General features: G+C 37.4%; 1 protein-coding gene across 1 annotated transcript in view; it reads left to right on the top strand.

Annotated features, from left to right (window-relative positions):
- LOC134659241 (androgen-dependent TFPI-regulating protein-like) overlaps nt 1-20,345 on the top strand; it is a 516,400-nt gene that overhangs the window by 283,185 nt on the left and 212,870 nt on the right. The window lies entirely within an intron of this gene.

Below are 20,345 nucleotides of genomic sequence, written 5' to 3'. Positions count from 1 at the left end.
GCATGGCATATAATATGCAATGACAAACTACAAAGTGTGATTTTCATCATCATCAATAATGTCACTATGAAAATATGACGTTTAAAGATACTCGTCCTCACAGTCGGTGCAAAGTTATCTTAGACGGACCCTGCCTGAGGGTCTTTATGTAAATAGGAATACATACTCGTTCAACCTGTGAAAAAACAAAGTGATTGAAATCATAATTGTACATACCCAAACAGCCAACTTGGCTGTCGGCTGGTTTCCATTGCCAAACTGGTCTTGTTCTATGCTAAACGGCTAACGATACCATCATTATTGTCTATGGCGAGCGCCGTTCCAATTTCAAAATGCAGATCGACTAGGGAAGGCAGAGGAGCCGTTTTTAACACGCTTTTATGAGGTCGACCTGTAATCGATGTGTAAATGGAATCTTGCAAGTTAAATTTGATCCACTTCCCAGTTTCCGATTGAGCTGAAACTTTGCATACACATGTAAGTCGGGTGACAATGCAATATTATGGTACCATCGAGCTGATCTGATGATGGAGACAGGAGGTGGCCATAGGAACTCTGTGATGAAACAACGCAACCTAATTGTGTTAGGGGTTTTTAGAATTGTCTCGATGAGTATTAGTTGTCTGTCGTAAGAAAAATACAGTCAGCGATAAAAGCGTGTATCATAAATGAAATTTTTGCCAAAAACTTATTAAATATTCTGTTTATGAATTAGGACCTTGGATTCATTAATTTTTGAAATTAGTTTACAAATGCATGCATTCACGTGAATCCCCAGATGTAAAAATATACGAGGCTAGGCGTGGCTCACTCCGCGATTTCGTCGCGTCGCTACAAGTACCTACAAGTACATGCGGCCCTCACCAATTTTGGTGGTCAGCCGTAGTAGTTGCAACGCACCGCTTCGGAACGGGGACGCCTGAGGGCCTACCGCGAACCACGTTCGACGTGTTGCCTCTGTGTCGCACTTGTAAATTCGTACGTAAGTGTGACAGAGACGCAACACGTCGAACGTAGTTCGCGGTAGGCCCTCTGCTCGCGCTTGTCATATCTGTCGTAACAGACGTATTATTTATTCTGTGACGAGGCGGCCGACATGTCATTTTCTATGACGGTTGATCACGTGGTGCTCCAGGCACCGTTTAGAAAACGTAGCGCCGGAAGCTCCGACCCGGCCCGGGCCCGGTCTAGCGTGAGTCGTCCTTTAAGCAGGAGGTCCCGGGCTCAATCCTGGCAAGGGCATTTATTATTTTATCACAAATATTTGTGCCTGAGTTGTGGATGCTTTCTATGTTTAACCTGGCTTGCCAAATTATATGTACCAGGGGCTATTCATAAATTACGTCATTTCAAATTAGGGGGGGGGGTCTGGAAATCGGATGATGGTAGCCTGACGTAGGAGGAAACGGGGTCATTCGAAGCATGATTTTTGGATGATTTTAGGGGGGGGGGGGGCAAAAATCGTCAAAAATAGATGACGTAATTTATGAATACCTACCTATATAGTTGGTCAAACCAAATTGTCAGTAAATAAAACAAAAAAACTCTACTCACCCTTTTCTTTTGGGTGCTGGTCCTAGTGTAAGACAAAGACAGTATGATTCTCTCTGCCTACCTATAGTTTGTCAAAGGACTGTCTCATTTCAAACATAGACAGAGAGACTCATACTATTTTTGCCTTACACTAACTAGTACGAGCACCCAAAAGAAAAGGATGAGTATAGTTTTTTTTGTTCCTATTTACTGACAAGATTTGGTTGACCCAGTAATTATATATAATAAACACGACTCTACAGATTCCCTGTTCGAAACAATCAATAGGGTGTGAGACGGCTCGGGCCCAAACAACAAATTGCTTCGATGACTCGCGAGAACTAAATAATGTTATTTACATATTGTTTTGTCACTTTCCACTTTGTACTTGAGGATCACCCGGCGTTGCCCGCAGGCGTTGCTTTAATGAGAATATAATTATGAAGAGTCTAATATAGATGATATATATTATACGTAATCACAGAATAAATAATAGTACTATATAAGTACAGAAGACTCACTCTCTAACAAAACGCGTCTGTTACGATCAGCACAGATATGGCCGCTAGGTGGCGACAGCGCCACGCGCGGCTTATGGCTTTTCCAAAAATTGGGGCCGAACGGATGTACTTTTAGCTACCTGTAGCAAAGCGACGAAATCGCGGAGTGAACCACGCCTGTCCGTAGTTACGTATTCTGACAGAATGCTGTCAGAATACGCTAAACGGGGGTTATTAGTAAATATCATGTACATTACACATTACAAGCAAAAGGTAGTACTTTAGCAGCGCTTTGTATTTTCACTAAGAATAATAGGTATACTTTTATTTGTAATGACAAAACGGCTGGACAGTTTATGTTTTCTATAGTTTTCATTGAAAGTATTGATTGAGCTTTAGCTTTACGATTTTTTTCATATTTTTTGGACCCATGGTTTAAAATAATAAGCGTCCCCCACATATTTTTAACCCCACCACATACTCATTCATACTTAAATCCAGTTAAAATATTTTTACTTTAACAGTCAAACCCACCACTTATCCCTATTAAAAATGAACACCGTCATTGTTTTTTACCACAGATAATATCGTGGTCGTATCTGTGGCGTTTGTTTGGAAATTGGCGCGATTGTCTCTGGCACCATTGTTTTTTTCGGCCAGTCATGCACTTCATTCAGGATTGTGCCGGCAGGTGGCTTACTCGTATATCCGGTCTGTATACATGTAAATTAAAAAGTTTGCGATTTATTATTTTTAATCTGATTATTTATTTGCGAGATTATTTTTCTTATTTAGTTATTCTCATAATCTTTCATCCCCTTTTTATTTATATTTTCCAATCAAAATCATTACTTAATGACCTGACCTGAAGGCCTGAACCTTACATTTTTTGAGCTGAATTAAGGGTTCACCTAAAAATACTTCGCGAGCGAGCCTCATCTGCTTACTACTCTTACAAATTCGAGCGAATGGTCTGTCCGTCCGTCTGTCCGTCAGTAACCAGGCTGTATCTCATGAACCGTGATAGCTAAGACAGTTGACATTTTCACAGATCATGTAGGTATTTCTGTTGCCGCTATAACAACAAATACTAGAAACAAAATAAAATAAATATTTAAGCTCTCGGGGCTCCCATACAACAAACGTGATTTTTTTATTTTATTTTTCGTCCAGTAGCTAATAACCGACATTCGATAATGCTTGGCCCTGAGCCCGTACCATGAGTTACTGACAGTGTCAAAACTGACATAAACGCTTTCGAGAACGTAATTTACTTTCTATACATCTCGCGTGCACTAATATGCGAGTACGAGCGAGATGCATGGAAAGTAAATTACGTTCTCGATGACGTTTATGTCAGTGCCAAACTGGTGGTAGTGGTACTGTTTAGGACACAGCGCACGCGCGCCACCTTATTTCTAATGAATCGGTTGTAAATCATCGACAGTGACGTCATGTACCGAATGGACAGTCGGACAAAGGTGCAAACGTGGCTATAGACACGATTTATACGAGGGTCAGGTTGGGAGAGTGGTAAAAGTGCCATAAAAAGTAAATATGTAGCTACCACTCCTACCAGTGAGTGACCCACCGTCTTCCTTGATTTTTAGAGAGAAGAGCACTTTTGTTCGTGATTAAATAAAAAGCTAAACTGCCTTGGACTACGAACATTTTTGTCCGCGGTATTTCCGGACCGATCTTAAATACCGGCGACGCATTGGAAATGCTACTGTTTTATTGGTTACCTATTACCATAAATATTATGATTCGTCTGCTCGTTTTATATGCCGGGGTCCCTTTGTTTCACATGAAGTTTTAAGTCATAATGTATTTATTTGTTTATTAGTCCTAAAACTGATTGATATTTCAGGATTTTCGTATTGTTATCAATGTTATCATAGATATGTCTGTTATTATAGATAGGTAGGTTAGGTTAGGTTAGGTTTGTTTTATGGCAATCCTGAAAAGTTACGCGTTTCTAAACCAAACAAATTATGAACGTAAATGGCATTTACTAAATGCGAACAAACAATACATATTGACTATATTTGACGTCGACTGCAGCATAGAGAAAAAACTAGGTACTATATTTCTCTATAACTATAGTACATTCTGTACAGTACAGTAAGTTTGTGGTACGTATTACTTACTACGTGCATTTCAACTCTTTTGTGGTGCGCGTGCCGCGACCGCTGCAGGGGACCATCGAGTGCGGCGACTTCTGGCCGAAGGGTGTCGTGTTTCGGAGGTTCCAGGGCAAACTGCCGAATCCGACACAGGAGCAGCCGATGCAACGGAGCCACGCCGTTTTGTCGACTAAATAACTAGTGTTTAGTTTTAAGTTTATAAAATACATATGTATGTTAGTGTTAGTCTGTAAGGTATTTGTAATATGGGCCTTGTTGCCTGAATTAAATTTCTACATTTCTAAATAAGTCCGTAAGTATATTAGAAAGAGCCAATACAACTAATAAGGAGCATTTATTTTTTCTCGGAATGCCAAAGGATATTTTGTCATAACCCATTACAATATTAAATATATATTAAACGGAACCATTAAACTGCGATTGTTATTCAAATCATACCGCAATCGGAAGCTATAATCAATTTTATACCGCTCACTTCCAACACCTGTTGTTGTTATTGCTGTGGCTGCTGTGAGTCAGTGACATGAACAAATGTGTATAAAATACAGTGAAACCTGGATAATTGCAATCTCAAAGGACCGGCAATTGTAGAAGAAAGTTTAATAGGAATGTAAAAAGCATACTATATTTCTGATTTAATCAAAACTATTTCACCTACTACACTCTGTGATAGATATCTTATAAATAAATTGACTTCCGGACGAAGATTTAAAATAAAATTATCATTGCTACATAAACACTTTACCGTCATTTGCGTTGCGTAGCCGGATAAAAGGGTCATTTTACAGCCATCTCATTCCCCTGGCTATACAGATGGCTGACTGACTGGCATAAAGGAATCCAAAATGCATCCGAATTGGTTATCTTAATTAGTACTAGGGCTTACGGCGATATTCAAGATGGCGGACCTTTTACAAAATGGCGGCTAAATAATTTAAATGGGGAGTTAAAAAAATTCAAGTTATATGGGGAGGCGAAGCCTAGCCTAAACAACAATTAATAAACTGTCCTTACTAGGTACCTACCTATATTGTGTCTCATTACCTACCTGTTTTTACCCTTTAATCCAAATCACAGACAATCCAACCTCTAGACATAGCATAGTCGCGCTACCCCCTCTGCCACACATACGGTAGCGTTACTCCATCTTCGAGTCAATCCCGTGCCGTGATTGGTCCGTGTCTTTGAACGGACCAATCACGGCACGGGATTCGCTCACCTCGTCCCCCCGCACCCCCGTATTTTTGGCAGCATCGGTTTCATGAAAGAATTGGCCTAAGCTCAGTCTAGAGGTTGGATTGTCAGTGATCCAAATGAATCGTATAATTGATGGTTATCTGCATGAGAGGCGGAGTTTAGTTCGCTCGTAAGGATCGAGGTAAAAATATTCTAAAGTGGTTCATCGGAAATGTCCCCGATTGTACAACAAAATCGATCCATCAAATGCCGCAAAAGTGGAGCCCTTTAGATTTCTTGGTAAACTAGTTTTGACTTAATTAAACAAACATACAAATGCCTAATGAATATCAATCCTCGCCAATTAAATATTTAATCGACAATTACCAACCATACAGTCGCTGGCATTGTAGTCTTAATTAGTCCGAACAATGTGCCAAAGATGGCGCCCGCGCCAAAAAATTCAAGATGGCGGACAAATTAGCAGGCGATTATGTCGGTAATGCGACGCGATTGTATGCAAAAATACGACACGTGTAGAGAGTAGGTGGTGGTAGAGGTGACTGCTGGTTTTTAAGGGTTCATGCCTATGGCATTAAAGCATCTGTGCGAACAATATGTACTGTTTTATTCACAAACCGTATACTTTACTCGTATAACATAAGTAATATTTTTTTATAAAGTTGATCAAAAAGTATTTGTGCGTAGCTGTTTAGTGTGTGTGTTTGTTTTAATTTGCCGCCTTTTCTACTGACAAAGTGGCTGTGCCAGAGTATATTGCTGACCACTTTTCTTACGTCAACATCAAAGAGTTATCACACATAATATGAAAGGTTAACGCAACTTTTAACTGTGCATTTCTAATCGAATTTGAACTGTTGTGTGACATATAACGCGACACCCGGCCACTATTTAGTGCTTGAGAAAGGAGACCTAGGCTCTCCGTAACATGTCGCGCGAGTGACTAAAAACAAGTGAGTCTAAACCGTAAAATTATTCAATGTGCATACTGCATATCTAAGTTCTGACTTTTTAAACGATGTGTCCTGTCTCTTCGTGTTAATCTTCTCGTATCTCGCATTAGCTGATTGGTGCCGCGATGACTCTGAATACAAATGGCGGAATTACAAGTGGGCAATATTAGTTATCCATTTCCAGGAATTATTTAACGGTCAACGGATATCGGTTGGATAAATTGATTCTATTTTTAAATTCTTAGGCAGCAACATAGAGAAATATAAGTAAGGGAAGAGTGCGAACTCCATACATCAGTTTTCTTACCGAAACGGGAGTTATTTTCGTAGTCGACATCAAGCGTCAAGTTAGCGAATTTATCAGTACTTCTTTCTAGTTGATAATAGATGTCGCGACGAACGTAAAGTCTAATGGTCAACAATTTTCAGCGAATCATCATCTTCCTCGCGTTGTCCCGGCATTTTGCCACGGCTCATGGGAGCCTGGGGTCCGCTTGGCAACTAATCCCAGTAATTGGCGTGGGCACTAGTTTTACGAAAGCGACTGCCATCTGACCTTCCAACCCGGAGGGTAAACTAGGCCCGTATTGGGATTAGTCTGGTTTCCTCACGATGTTTTCCTCCACCGAAAAGCGACTGGTAAATATCAAATGATATTTCGTACATAAGTTCCGAAAAACTCATTGGTACGAGCCGGGGTTTGAACCCGCGACCTCCGGATTGCAAGTCGCACGCTCTTACCGCTAGGCCACCAGCGCTTTTTTCAGCAAATATAACCGGATTAACCGGAACTCTATTTTCAAGTCCTGCCTGTAATATTAGTTGTAAATTGTGTTAGCAATACATTTTTCGTCAGTCGCAACACTCGTGACATCTGGTGTCAAGTAGCGGTACTGATAAATCCACTACTTGACGCTAGATGCCGACTACGAAATAACTCGCGCTTTGGTAAGAAAACTAATGTATGGAGTTAGCACTCTTTCCTTACTTATATTTCTCTATGATGCTGAGGCAGCAATGGCGGCGCGTGGAGCCGATTCTGATTTTATAATCTGTTAAGTTTCCATGATGTTTTGACACGACCTTCAGTCGTATCATTAGTAAACATACTAGGGCTTTGGGGGGCAATATTTTATATTCCTAAGTATATCTATTAACTCAATTATCAATGCTTTTCCCATATACATATACCCATTTCCACATATATAAGCTCTAAGTTTTGTTTGTTAAAATATAATTTTGTTGAAAGTATTTAAAATATAAAACAAAATAATAAAACAAAGTAATAACTAAATTCGGTTCACCTTTATTTGATACTCTTAACCCAGCGGTAAATTAAATGTGCTTTGCGTAAATTGTGTATTGATAAATATTATCATAAAAAACACAGCTTAATTACTTTGGTAAGGATATTTAAAAAGCATATGTTTTTGATTAAGTTTTACAATTCAATCGTATCTTTTTTTAAACGAAATATCAAACTACTTTTTTAATTTCGAAAAACGGGCGCCTATCCATAGACAATAGAGCGAGCCGTAGACCATTTACATAATAAAGAGATTTGTTCGCCGAGACGGCCGGACGCTGGCTGGCGGATTAAAGTAGAGTCAGCAGAAATAAGTACAACTTAGAATTTTATATTTTTTTATAAATAATTAGGTGCCTACTATATAGTACTTTATAAGCTAATTTTATTAGTTGCTTTATTCATTTTTATATGTTTTTGCTTGTTTATGAAAATGAAACGCTGTTGACTAGAGAACAACAAATAAAGTAGTGTGATTTTTAACGTAAAGAGGCATATCACATACCTACTCGACATAGCACAAATATTTTCATTTCATTTGTTTTCATTTCATAGCACGTGAAACAAAAGCCTGTGAAAAGATATGCCTCTTTACGCTAAAAATCACACCATTCACACCACTTCGAGTCAACAACTCAACAACAACTTGGATGCAAAATTAGACCCAAATCCCCTTACTTGATTGAGTCGAAACTTGATGCACGTGTGTAGGTACATCGGATGACAATGCAATATTATGCTAACATCGAGCTGATCTGATGATGAACACAGGAGGTGGCCATAGGAACTCTGTGATAAAACAACGATCCGAACTGCGCTTAGGTTAGGTTAGGTTAGGTTAGGTTAGGTTAAGTTAAATAGATTTTGACATTTGACCATCATTTCAAAAGCTGATTTTATTAAATCAAATCTCCACTGTCTTCAATGTCTCTCTTTGTTTTGCTGTCGTTACACGCGTGAAGGCACGCGACAGTTCCACCGAAATAAACTATTAGTTGCCGATTCGTTCCAATACACATAGCAATAGTTAAGAGGGCGTTTAAATCCAGGAAATAAAAAATTAGCAAAAAAATATGGCATTAAATTAAAACCAATAAACATGGCCGCGCGAAACTTACGACGGAATCGGTCTTTATATGTCTGAAAATATGTAAATTTCTATTTAAAATGTTGCTCGTCAGATCCCTCGGCTATACAGATATAGAAATAAAATGATCGATTGATATATCGCGCTTTAAAATAGTTGGAGTTACAAGTCCGTATTTTTAACTTGTTGGAGGATCGGAAAAAACCCACGAACGAATGGAATAGAGCTTGTGATTCGCTTTTTAAAACTCGGGAAACTGGCCATATTTCCGACAGTGTATGTGAATATGGCCAGGTGATGACATTTCACTCTTACTTGTCTGTTCAAATCATAGAGAAATATTATATTTCTCTATGCTATCAGGGACATTCCCGGTGAACCACTTCAGAAAATTTTACCTCGATCCTTAAGGGGCCTACTGATTAACAGTCTGCCGGACGGTATCGGCCTGTCAGTTGTTCGGAACTGTCAACTTTTTGTTCTAACTGACAGGCCGATACCGTCCGGCGGACTGTTAATCAGTGGGCCCCTTTACGAGTGACCTAAACTCCTTCTCCCATAGAGATAACCAATTAACCAAGGTACGATGCATTTAGTATTCTTTATGTTAATATTAAAGAAAGTTAATAATAATTTATGTACCACATTTCTGGCAAATAAACGATATTTCTATTTCTAAAGTACGTTCAAATTGTCTTGTAGGTCGTTATTGTAATAAATAATTATTACATAGAATTTTCCTCAAGCTATAGTCGATAAAATCAATGACGGAATCAATTAAACGAGCCGCGCATTACGCATGCGCGGCGCAGGCGCATTGATGCACCGCCGGACGGCGCGCGCATATGCCGGCGCAATTAAAAAAGCAAATTAAAAAGTTTGTTGACATTTTGGCGGGCGATGAGGGCGGGCAACCTGAGGGTGAGGGGCTACCACGAAAACCGAATTTCGCAAATTGCGGGCATCTTTCTCTGTCAGTGTATTTACACCTTCATTGGAGTACAAGAGAAAGATCCCCGCAATTTGAGAAATTCGCTTTTCGCGGTAGCCCCATAGGGGCCACTGAAAATAGGCGCGAAATTTGACAACGGTAGTCGCGGGAAGTTCAGGTTTCATATAATGTATTTCGCCATTTTTTTTTTGTTTCAAGTGGTTGGCCTTATTATTTGGTTTGTGTGATTGTTTGTTAGCCACCCTGGCCGCTAACCGATTACTTATCCGGCAGTTGATTTTTATAATTATATCTATAAAAATTCCACTACGTTCCCAGGAAGCCGTCATGTCCCGGGTCCTTTGAAGCCCCGACTTCCAATTACCATCTGCATAACAACACTGCGCCGTGGATATTGATGAGACAATAACCTATAACTAACTACACTGGGTATCTAATGCACGTGCACACTATGCGTGCACAGTGAAGTCATACATTGTCGTATCAAACGATAATATCTGGGAGCCCGAGCTTTGCTCGGAAAACATATAAAAACTTAAAAATGCGCGTTTTCCCAGAGATAAGAACTAGCTAGATCGATTTTTCGGTAATTTAATTGGGAACAAGGACACTACTTTCATTTTAGAAATAGAAATTAGATTCTTATACAAAAATATGAGAAATTTTCGAAATTTTTCCAAGTGAAGTTCGAAATTTTTCTAACAAGCCTTCTGGTGTTGCGGGTGTCCATGGGCGCCGGTATTCGCTTACCATCAGCTGATCCATCTGCTCGTTTGCCTCCTATTATATCATAAAAAAAAAGTGGAAATTTTGCAATTTTGGAAACCTTCAGACGCCACATTAGCCGCGGAATATCGATGTAGTTTTGGAAGAGAATTGACCACTTTTCCTACAGTGAGAACAGTTCAATCATTCAAAAATTTTGATCAAGGTGACTAACAGTGATATCACCAGTTTTCCCCTGAAATAGCATTGTTGTCACAATCAGAATGCAACCTTAAGCACACAGATTGCACCGACTGTGATTATATTTCCAAGAATATTTACACACACAAATTCCGCTCACGTCAACAGCGTGAGTCGGCGTCGTAAAGAAATTAAAAGAAATTGTCTATGCGGCGCTTCAAAGACCATAGACAAATAGATTAAAATTCACACAAGTATGCTTCATATCACGCGTATACACCTAATTGACAGTACCATAGATACTAAAATTGTATAAAAGATACTATGAACTTAAGTCATTATGAATTTCAAGTCCTAAATTGGTAATTTAAAAACAGTCGAACGAACTGTCACATGCGGGTTGAACAAAAATTATCTCTATGTGGAACGAAATAAGATGCAATTTAAAATGATTTAAAATGTACCATAGATTATTTTTGTTTCGTTAATATATTTTTAATGGAATGATTGTTTTATTAGTACTGTGCATTGTGATTTTTATAGCCGCTACTGTACCTATTGCTTTTGTATTGTAATAATTACTTCTTAATTTTCCGATAGTAAAACTATACTTAATATGTAAAATAAATAAATAAATATTTTACTATTTGTACATGATAAGACAAGCCCTAGAAATGTTCCTGGCAAAATGAGTGCTTGACTAAATGAAATATCGATAAGTATGTTATCGATAAATGTCTTATAGTCTGTCAAGCCATTTCCATCAGTAGAAAAAAGTGACAAATTTAAAAAAATTAGGCGCCAAGGGAACGTCATATAGAAAATTTGAATTTCGCGCATTTTCTACTGACAAACTTGTTTGACCGGCTATAATATTATGCTACTTAAGTAATTAAAAGAAAATATATAATATGAAGTAATTTACCAAGAAGATACAAAAATGTTACAAAGATACGTATTTTGTGAGTGATATACCTATACATATTTAGTACATTAAAAAGCTCTAGTAGATTCAGACCAAGCTAACTTGGCAGCGATTTTGGTAGCACAGACTGTGCAAGTGTTAACGAAACTGCCACAGATCAGCTATCTGGGCGTTAATTTTTTTTTGTCGCAAAGCGGGAAATGCCTAACGAAATTATGTTAATAAAATGAAAAAATATCCTGATATTCCTGATTATAAATTGATAATTATTCTATTCTATTCACGCGCCCCGTGGCGCCATCGTTCATAATCCTGGAAAAAACCGATTCCGCCGGATTTACCACAAAAACGAGACAATAACCTTTTTCACGCCATAGACAAAAACATGGCGCCTCGGTAAACAATAGAGGTGATATTATTGTTTTAAAAATGATTTGTGCATGTGATCGGCAGCCATAGAAAGTGGAGATTTTCTCGAGGGATGGGTATGGAGTTCTTCAAAATAGGAGTGTACAGGTTTTTAATGGGTCGACAACGCACATGTAGCACCCCTGGTGTTAAAAACGTCCATAAATGTATCTACGTCTGGTACTATTATTCGTTGCTAAAAATGATTGTACAAAGAAATTAGAGCGAGTAGAAGTTTTACATACCTACATAACTTTTACTCGCCCTATTTTCTTTGTATCACGATTTTTAGCAAAGAAAACTAGTGCCAGATATGGTGTCCCTTTGTTTCCCATAAAGTTTTAAGTCATAATCATAATGTATTGTTTGTCATATTATCATTAGTCATAATACTGAAACCCTTAACTTTTCAGGATTTTCGCAAGTTTATCCTATTAGGTTAGGTTTATGGAAATCATGAAAAGTTACGCGGTTCTGGGAAAAACCAAATTATGACTAACGAAAATGCGGGCAAACTTGCATCATGACTTAAAACTTTTTGGGAAACAATAGAGACCCGCCAGACATAGATATACTTACGTTATTTGAATATTCATGCCAAACTTCATGTTATTTCATAATGTCGTTTTAAAATTAGAGCATATTAACTTAGATTGTAGTTCGGTAGTTAGGTTTGTGTGATTCTTCAGCTTTTGTCGGGCAGCCAGTATCGAAAAGTCTCGATAGATTATTCTCGAAGCGTAAATAGGAGCGCTTCTTAGAGACGCTAGACCATTGTCCCATTACGTGTTCGACTTAACATGATCAGGTCAAATTGATTGGTTGAAAACCTTATTGCAACGAGATACGGACTATGATTGGTCAATCAAAGTGTGTGGCTATTAATACATAGTAGTACCCACTACGTAGCCCCGTTGCTAGGTCTGCTGTCAAGTTCGTTTACATATGAAGCCTATAGGCAGTATACATAGGTTAATACCTAGACCGACACCTCATTCGTCAAAATCGGCTCAATAATTTCGACACAAACATACTGGTAAAATCGTCCACCCTTCCTGTAGTTAGGTAAAAATAAATGTTTTTCAAGATAATTTTGGGAATTAAATATTACGTCATATAATAAATATTATATATCGTGTCAGGCCGCCGCCAGCACTTTAGGGCTTGGTCATTTTATTTATCATATATATTTTTATTTTGTCTATTTCAGTTTATGGTTTTCAAGATGTTATAATTTAATTTACAAAAATTCTGTACACTTGTATTTTTCTAAACAACAATTTCCAAAATTACGTACCCCAATGCACTTACCCCATTTCGGGGGTAAAAAATCTCCCGACAAAATTATACCCAATTCATTCCGTCTAATTCAATAGCACCCCCGCTCTTGTCGTTTTAAATCCATTTCCGTGTCACATTTGCGTTGCTAATGCGCTTCATGTTGAATTTTGACAACTAGTGTTGGGCTGTCGATGGTTTTTTTGCAAATTGTTATCGATATTTATTTGTTTAATCTTTATTGCACAGTAAAAAATTTACAGTTACGTTGACGGAGTTAATGCCACACGATATTTATTGAATGCATTTTTATACCTCTATTTTTTTATCCGTTTTATTGTTATTTTATATTTTAAATGATTAATATGACTATCAGTATTTTTTCTAATTTTTATTCTTATTTTTGGCCCATCTTTTATTTTTGTGGCATTTTTTTTCTTTTTTATAGTGTGAAAATATTTAGATGGGGCAATTGCGTTCCGATTGTGTAGTTCATGTCGCTTTAAATCCATTAAATTATTTCACTCAAAACTGGCAGAAAACGATAATAATAAAATATAAAACGATAATAATATTAATAATAGTCCGCCGGTCCCTCTCTCTGCGGCCCTGACCACCTGCAGGTTGGGCCTGCTGGCGGCACCCTTTATATTTTACTTTTATATCCATATTATAAATAACCTAGAACTTAAGATGAAAGATAAATAAAGTGAAAAATAATAATAATAGAGCAGTTTAGTCTTATTTGTACTGGGTTTGTTGGTATAAAAATAATCTACAAATAAAACTATCGACAAATTTCCATCACTATTCCGCTATTATGCGATAACACCCCCATATCCGAAGTACCGTGGTTAGATTTAGTGAAGTGCTTAGTGTATGCTAATTCTAATGTAGCGCCAAAATCATGAATAACATCGTCTGTCTGTCCGTCAGTGTCAGTCAGTGAGCGGTTAAATAATTTTAAGCAACTTTCATTGTTTTTTTTTATTTATTAGCATTCGAGTTGATACCGTAATTACCGTATTTATTTACCGTACCGTTTACCATACCGTTTTAAATCTTATTAGTAAAATTGTATTCATGCAACAAAAGATAAAATTACAATCTAAAATTAAAAACTAAAGTTATAAATAAACTATATAAGTAGGTACCTCCTTATAATAAAATTAAAAACTATTGAAAAAAAAACATCTAAATAAGGCTCCCGCGGCATTATGCCAAAGATGCTGAATGGCAATACTTAAATATTTTTTAAATAAATTTGTGAATTTTGAAGATAACTTACATAGTTATAACAAAATTATATCAATGCCTTCAAACGTAGAGCGTACTCCCATCTTGAATGCCGGCAACGCATATACAACCCCTCTGGTCACTGGTGTTGCATGTGTCCATGGGCAACGGTAATCGCTTATCATCAGGCTTATCGTCTGCTCGTCAAATTAAATGATATTATGTGCGCCAGGGATGTTGCGATATCCGCATCCGCATCCGCAACCGCGGAACTTCCGCATTATTTTCAACATTCGCATCTGCATCCGCATCCGCATAAAATCGATGCGGATTTAATGTGGATGCGGATGTGGAACAGGTCGGTACAGGAACGTCTTAGCATCGGCGTAAGTGCTAGATTGCTAGGTAATTTAGTCATTAGCCAAAAAAACCTACTTCGCTATTGGCCGGTTTTTTGAAATCAAAATTACTAAAATGTAATATTTGACGTTTTTTATGTACCTATCTTGACATCCGCATCCGCGGATGTAAGCTTTTGGAAATCCGCATCCGCATCAGCATCCGCGGATGTCAAAAAATCGGCATCCGCAACATCCCTGATGTGCACATTCGATAATTTGTTAAATATCAAAAATTAACGCCATCTACTCGACAGTAGGCCGTAGGCCAAAGGTATGGCGCCATAACTTTGGCTTAGTCTTGAGTAGATGGGGTTAATTTTTGATATTTAACAAATTAACACATCTCAGTGAAAAAATAAGGATCAAAGTCAAGGCGTTCTAACAGTTTCAATCTTCTGTCGAAAGATGGCAGTAAAAGTATGGCTACATAATTTAATTACTTTGACAATCCGCCACTATTTCATGGCTCCTCTACACGATGGCCCAGCGCCGGCCACTCCAAGGGACGCATTTATGCGTTAGAAGGAGCAAGTGATATTGCTATCTCATTCTGCCGTATGGCTGCGTCCCTTGGGGTGGCCGGCGCTGAGCCATCGTGTAGAGGAGCCATCAAATTCTCTTTGATATACTTCGTTTTTTTTAGCATTAGAAATAAGGTAAACAATCTTGATGTGTCTTTTATATGAAAAACACATTTTAAAAATAAGTTACGGTAAATATGTAACAATTATGAATCTAATACGATCTTTTATAGTCTTCTGCTTTCATAAGTAATAGTTATTGATTTTGGAAAAGTGTTTTTGAATTAAAAGACATGTCAAAATCGCTTACCTTCTTTCAAGTTCTTTCTAATGCTAAAAAAACGAACTATAGTGCCTAGATTCAGTTTCGAACCCACAACCTCCGTTTTTAAAAGACCCGCTGTACCGCTCGGCTTTAAGAGCTTAAATGAGATAAATGGTCGAATAAATTGTATTGATCCCCATTATAACAGCATGCCCCAAATTATCACCCTACACGAATTAAAAGTACACTGTGTCATAGACACGACCACGCCTCCGGGGAATGCACACCCGGCGTTATACTCTATGGGTGAATTAACTTTTTCTTGACACTTCGTTGTTCGCATCCACAGAAATAGTTATTTGTTTTACAAGGGGGCAGAGTTGTTGTTTAACTGCTCGTGCTAATATTGATACCTGAGCAAGCGAAATATTCCAGAATTGAACCACGAGCGTAGCGAGTGGTTCGAATAATGGAATCTTGAGCGTTGCGAGGGTTTCAAAGCACGAGGGTTAAACAAAATTTGCCCCCGAGTGAAACACAAAATTTTTCACCACACCAACCCGAAGCAAATATTAAATGTAAAATATCAAACAAAGTCAAACCAAATCAATTCCAAATGAATGTTATTAAATAGGTAGGTATTTATCATCCAAAATCATCATTTAAAAGTCAATTCTACCAGCAAACATAAGAAAACAACTCAAAATTTGCATTTGATTACTTTGCCTCACATGTGAATAAAATGCAACTTTGCTATCGGTTTTTGAAGTGCAAAGTAAGCCTTTCCGAGCTGGTGTGGTGAAAACATCTTTTAGTTCTTTAAATTTGCCTAAAGCCACTTGCACCATCCCACTAACCCGGGGTTAAACTGTTAAACCGTTAACCCAGTGTCAAATTGTACTGGTAACCATGGTAACTCCAGGTTTACGCGGTTAACCCCGGGTTAGTGGTATGGTGCAAGTAGCGCTAAGTGTCTAAATGCGTTCGATTTTGTCACTCGAAAATCTGTAACAAACGGCGAAATACTATCTTTAGGGTTTCGTACCAAAAAGGTACAAAAGGTAACCTTATGGTGCGACTCTTTCCGTGCGTCCGTCCGTCCGTCTGTCACGTTGCTAAATATCTCGAGATCTACTGAAGCTATAGATTTGCAATAGTTACGGACAACGCTAACCCAAAAGCCTAGTTTTCCTTCACCGGAAAGCGACTATTAAAGCGGCGGATGATATTTCGTTTTCGTTCATAAGTTTCATTCATTGTTAAACTAATCTTTAATAATACTTACGCCTTCAAACTAGTTCAAACATTTTTTTCTGCAACGCTCACTTTCAACAATTAACTTTGTCGCCAATAGGCGTCACACCCATTCAACAATAAACTGTCACCTATAGGCGTCACACCCATTCTGGACAAATGGTTTGTAGCGCTGCCCCGCCCAGAGATTAGCGATTATAAGCGCATCTGGCGTTTGCGAAGGACTCGCCCACCGAGGGTTCCGTAATTTTTAGTATTTGTTAATATAGCGGCAACAGAAATACTATCACGCTTCACTAGTTTCAGCCTGGTGACAGAGACCGACAGAGGAGTTTTTAGTATGTAACAGGGTCCCGTTTTTACCCTTTGGATACGGAAAGTGGAGGTCCCGTGCGAAATCGCCTTTTCATACAAACGTAGTCCTCATTTTCCTCTCTGGATATTAACATTATTGAAAATATTTTGACACAATTTGTTGACATAATCATATCAACCACAGCTATACGTAGGGGACGTTTCATTTTTTTAGAATTTTTAATTATTATAAGAGATAGGAGCATTTAAAATTTTGTATGAAAACTGTTTAAGGCTCCTAATTTTTACAATAACCAAACAATCGAAAAATTCAAACGTAGGGGCATAGCTTATGTTATGGTTAATTTCCAATCAAATCTCAACAACAATATAATATCTTTATAAAAATGATATTTCGCAAGTAGCAAATTATAAATGAAATATATTATACCGACGACCGGTCTGGCCTAGTGGGTCATGACCCTGCCTGTGAAGCCGCGGTCCCGGGTTCGAATCCCAGTAAGGGCATTTATTTGTGTGATGAGCACAGATATTTGTTCCTGAGTCATGGCATAGAGAAATAAGTAAGACAAGAGTGCTCACTCCATACATCAGTTCAGACTATTAATTTCAGTGTCTACATCTAGCATCGAGTAGCGGAACTGTCAGTACTACTTGACAATAGATGTAGCACCGACCGGAAAGTCTTATCTCAACAGCATAAGACTTTCCGGTCGGTGCTACATCTATTGTCAAGTAGCAGTACTGATAGTTCCGCTACTCGATGCTAGATGCTAATAGTCTTTTTGGTACTAAAACTGATGTATGGAGTGAGCACTATATGTATTTTTTTTTCTATGTATTTAAGTATTTGTATATTATAATATCTATCGTAGTCTGAGTAGGTACCCACAACACAAGCCTTCTTGAGCTTACCGTGGGGCTTAATCAATTTGTGTAAAAAAAATGTCCATTAATATTTATTTATTTATTATTATGTTTTGTTTCTAGGTATGTATTGTATATTAAGTTTGTATGCACTAATAAACAACATATACCTATTATTTGCTAATCCGTCAAGTGGACGAAAACTAGAGCATGTACGGAAACTTGCGCAATGACCCAAACTAAACGTGTGTAATATGTGTAATGTAATACCTAAGTACGTAAAGTGCCTAATACCACAGGATCAACTAACAATTTGCTCAAACGTCCCCCAACCCCAAACCGACTTTTAGTCAATTACTTGCAAAAAGCTAAACCCGGCCAACAAATCCATACAAATACAATAATACCCCTAATCTTTCATGTTCTATTGTCCGAATGTCAGAGGGCGATTTGGCAGACCAACTTATTTCAAAGTTGAAATAAGCTAAATAAAACTCTATCTCAATATAGTAAGGTATTAGCGATGTACTTCATATGTTGGTAGCTTTCACGTTAATAGTTTGTGCTTTTGACAGTTTGATTTTGATATTTTTGATACACTTTTTCTTATTTCCATCCAAGCAAAATTCAACCTAACTCTACCGTTATAAAGTTGAAAATTTATTACTCATTATAGTTGTAAGAAAATATGCATATTCGATCCAATCCGAACAAAACATTCGAAATTCAAAATTTGAAAGATTCTAATGTTAATTTAAATTTGCTTCTCCTTTCTTTACAATATGAATCTTATGTGAATGCGACACAGTTGAAAATGGTTTGAGTTGGTCAGTTCGTCCAAGAGACGTATAGGCTAGACACGCCCACCGAACGGTAGCACAGGCTGATTTATTTTGTTAATTTTCTTACTTTTTGTGAACTTGACAAAATTGCGTTCACCGATATAATGAATGTGCGCTAACCGTGATGATGTCTGTCTGGCAGTGTCTGTGAATGTTCTATCTACAGTTTACATTTTTCAACCAATTTACGTAGTATTTTGTAGGCAGGTTCGATGAATACGTAAATACTGTACTTATTTTTTTATTTATTTCGTTTTTGTATTATTTACAAAATTACAGAGCCATGGGGAACCAAAGGTCTACAGCTTACAAAGCCACTAGTATTTAGTAGTATTATATAGGTAGGTAAATAATAAAAAACAACGTTAATTTTATCACACGTTTTATTATCTAATTATTACTTTCCGTTACAATATAGATAGGCATTTCTTATAAATAGTAATTTACAATGAATAGTATTTCAACGTACTTACAATATATTTGCAATGATTTTTAACACAAATTTATTACAGTATTTTAACCTTTAAGCAGGCCAACTTTTAATAAATCAACATAGGTATTATTTAATTTAATTTATTGGTTTCTTTAAGCAGGTTGTTTCAGCTTAATTATTTCTTATTTTGGAATATTAATAAGCTTCTTAACAGTGACATTTGTTTCAAATGTGGTCAGAATTGACGATTCAGCTGTCTGATTCAAATATTGATTTTCTCATATTTGCTATTGTCATCAGGTGACAATGACATGACAACCATAACTTACTATTTGCACTCAAATAATTACTTAAACCAAAATCAAACTTGTTTTGATATTATTACCTACGGTTCAATATATGGCACTGAAAAAGTTGTAGTATTTAGTGATTTGGTTGTCATCTGACGTAATCATCACTAGGTAAGTATTAGTACTGCATATATTAAGACCAATTGCTGTGTATTTAGGCATGTGCACGCAGATAGTAAGGATTTGCGGTACATTTCATTCCACATTAAGTACATCGGTGTGGATTGGGAACTTTACAGTCTTCAATACAGTCCTTTGCATAAATTATTATCATTATCACCACCGGTTTCACAGCAGAAAACCGAATTTCGCAAATAACGGGGATATTTCTCTTTTACTCCAATGAAGGCGTAATTAGAGTGACAGAGAAAAATGCCCTCAATTTGCAAAATTCGGTTTCTGAACGCCTTTATGCCGTTCTACCATTTACTTTCGTTATTGTTAGGCAGGCAGTGGGAATTCTATAGGTAATAAGTTTTCAAGAACTGGCTTTAACTCAATTTGAAACAACCATTTTTTGTAAAAATACAATAAAATTTCGTTGGTTTGACATATATTTTCACTGAAGCATTATCCATAGGATAGCTAGGTAACGGCTGATATTTTAGATAGACTACTTACTATATTCAAATAAACAGTACCGAAAATAGCAAGAAGGTAATCATTATC

Source organism: Cydia amplana, chromosome 24 (genome assembly GCF_948474715.1).
Source record: "Cydia amplana chromosome 24, ilCydAmpl1.1, whole genome shotgun sequence".
Taxonomy (NCBI): Eukaryota; Metazoa; Arthropoda; class Insecta; order Lepidoptera; family Tortricidae; genus Cydia; species Cydia amplana.
The sequence above is the reverse complement of the archived record's forward strand: the minus strand, read 5'-3'. Positions and strand labels throughout refer to the sequence as shown.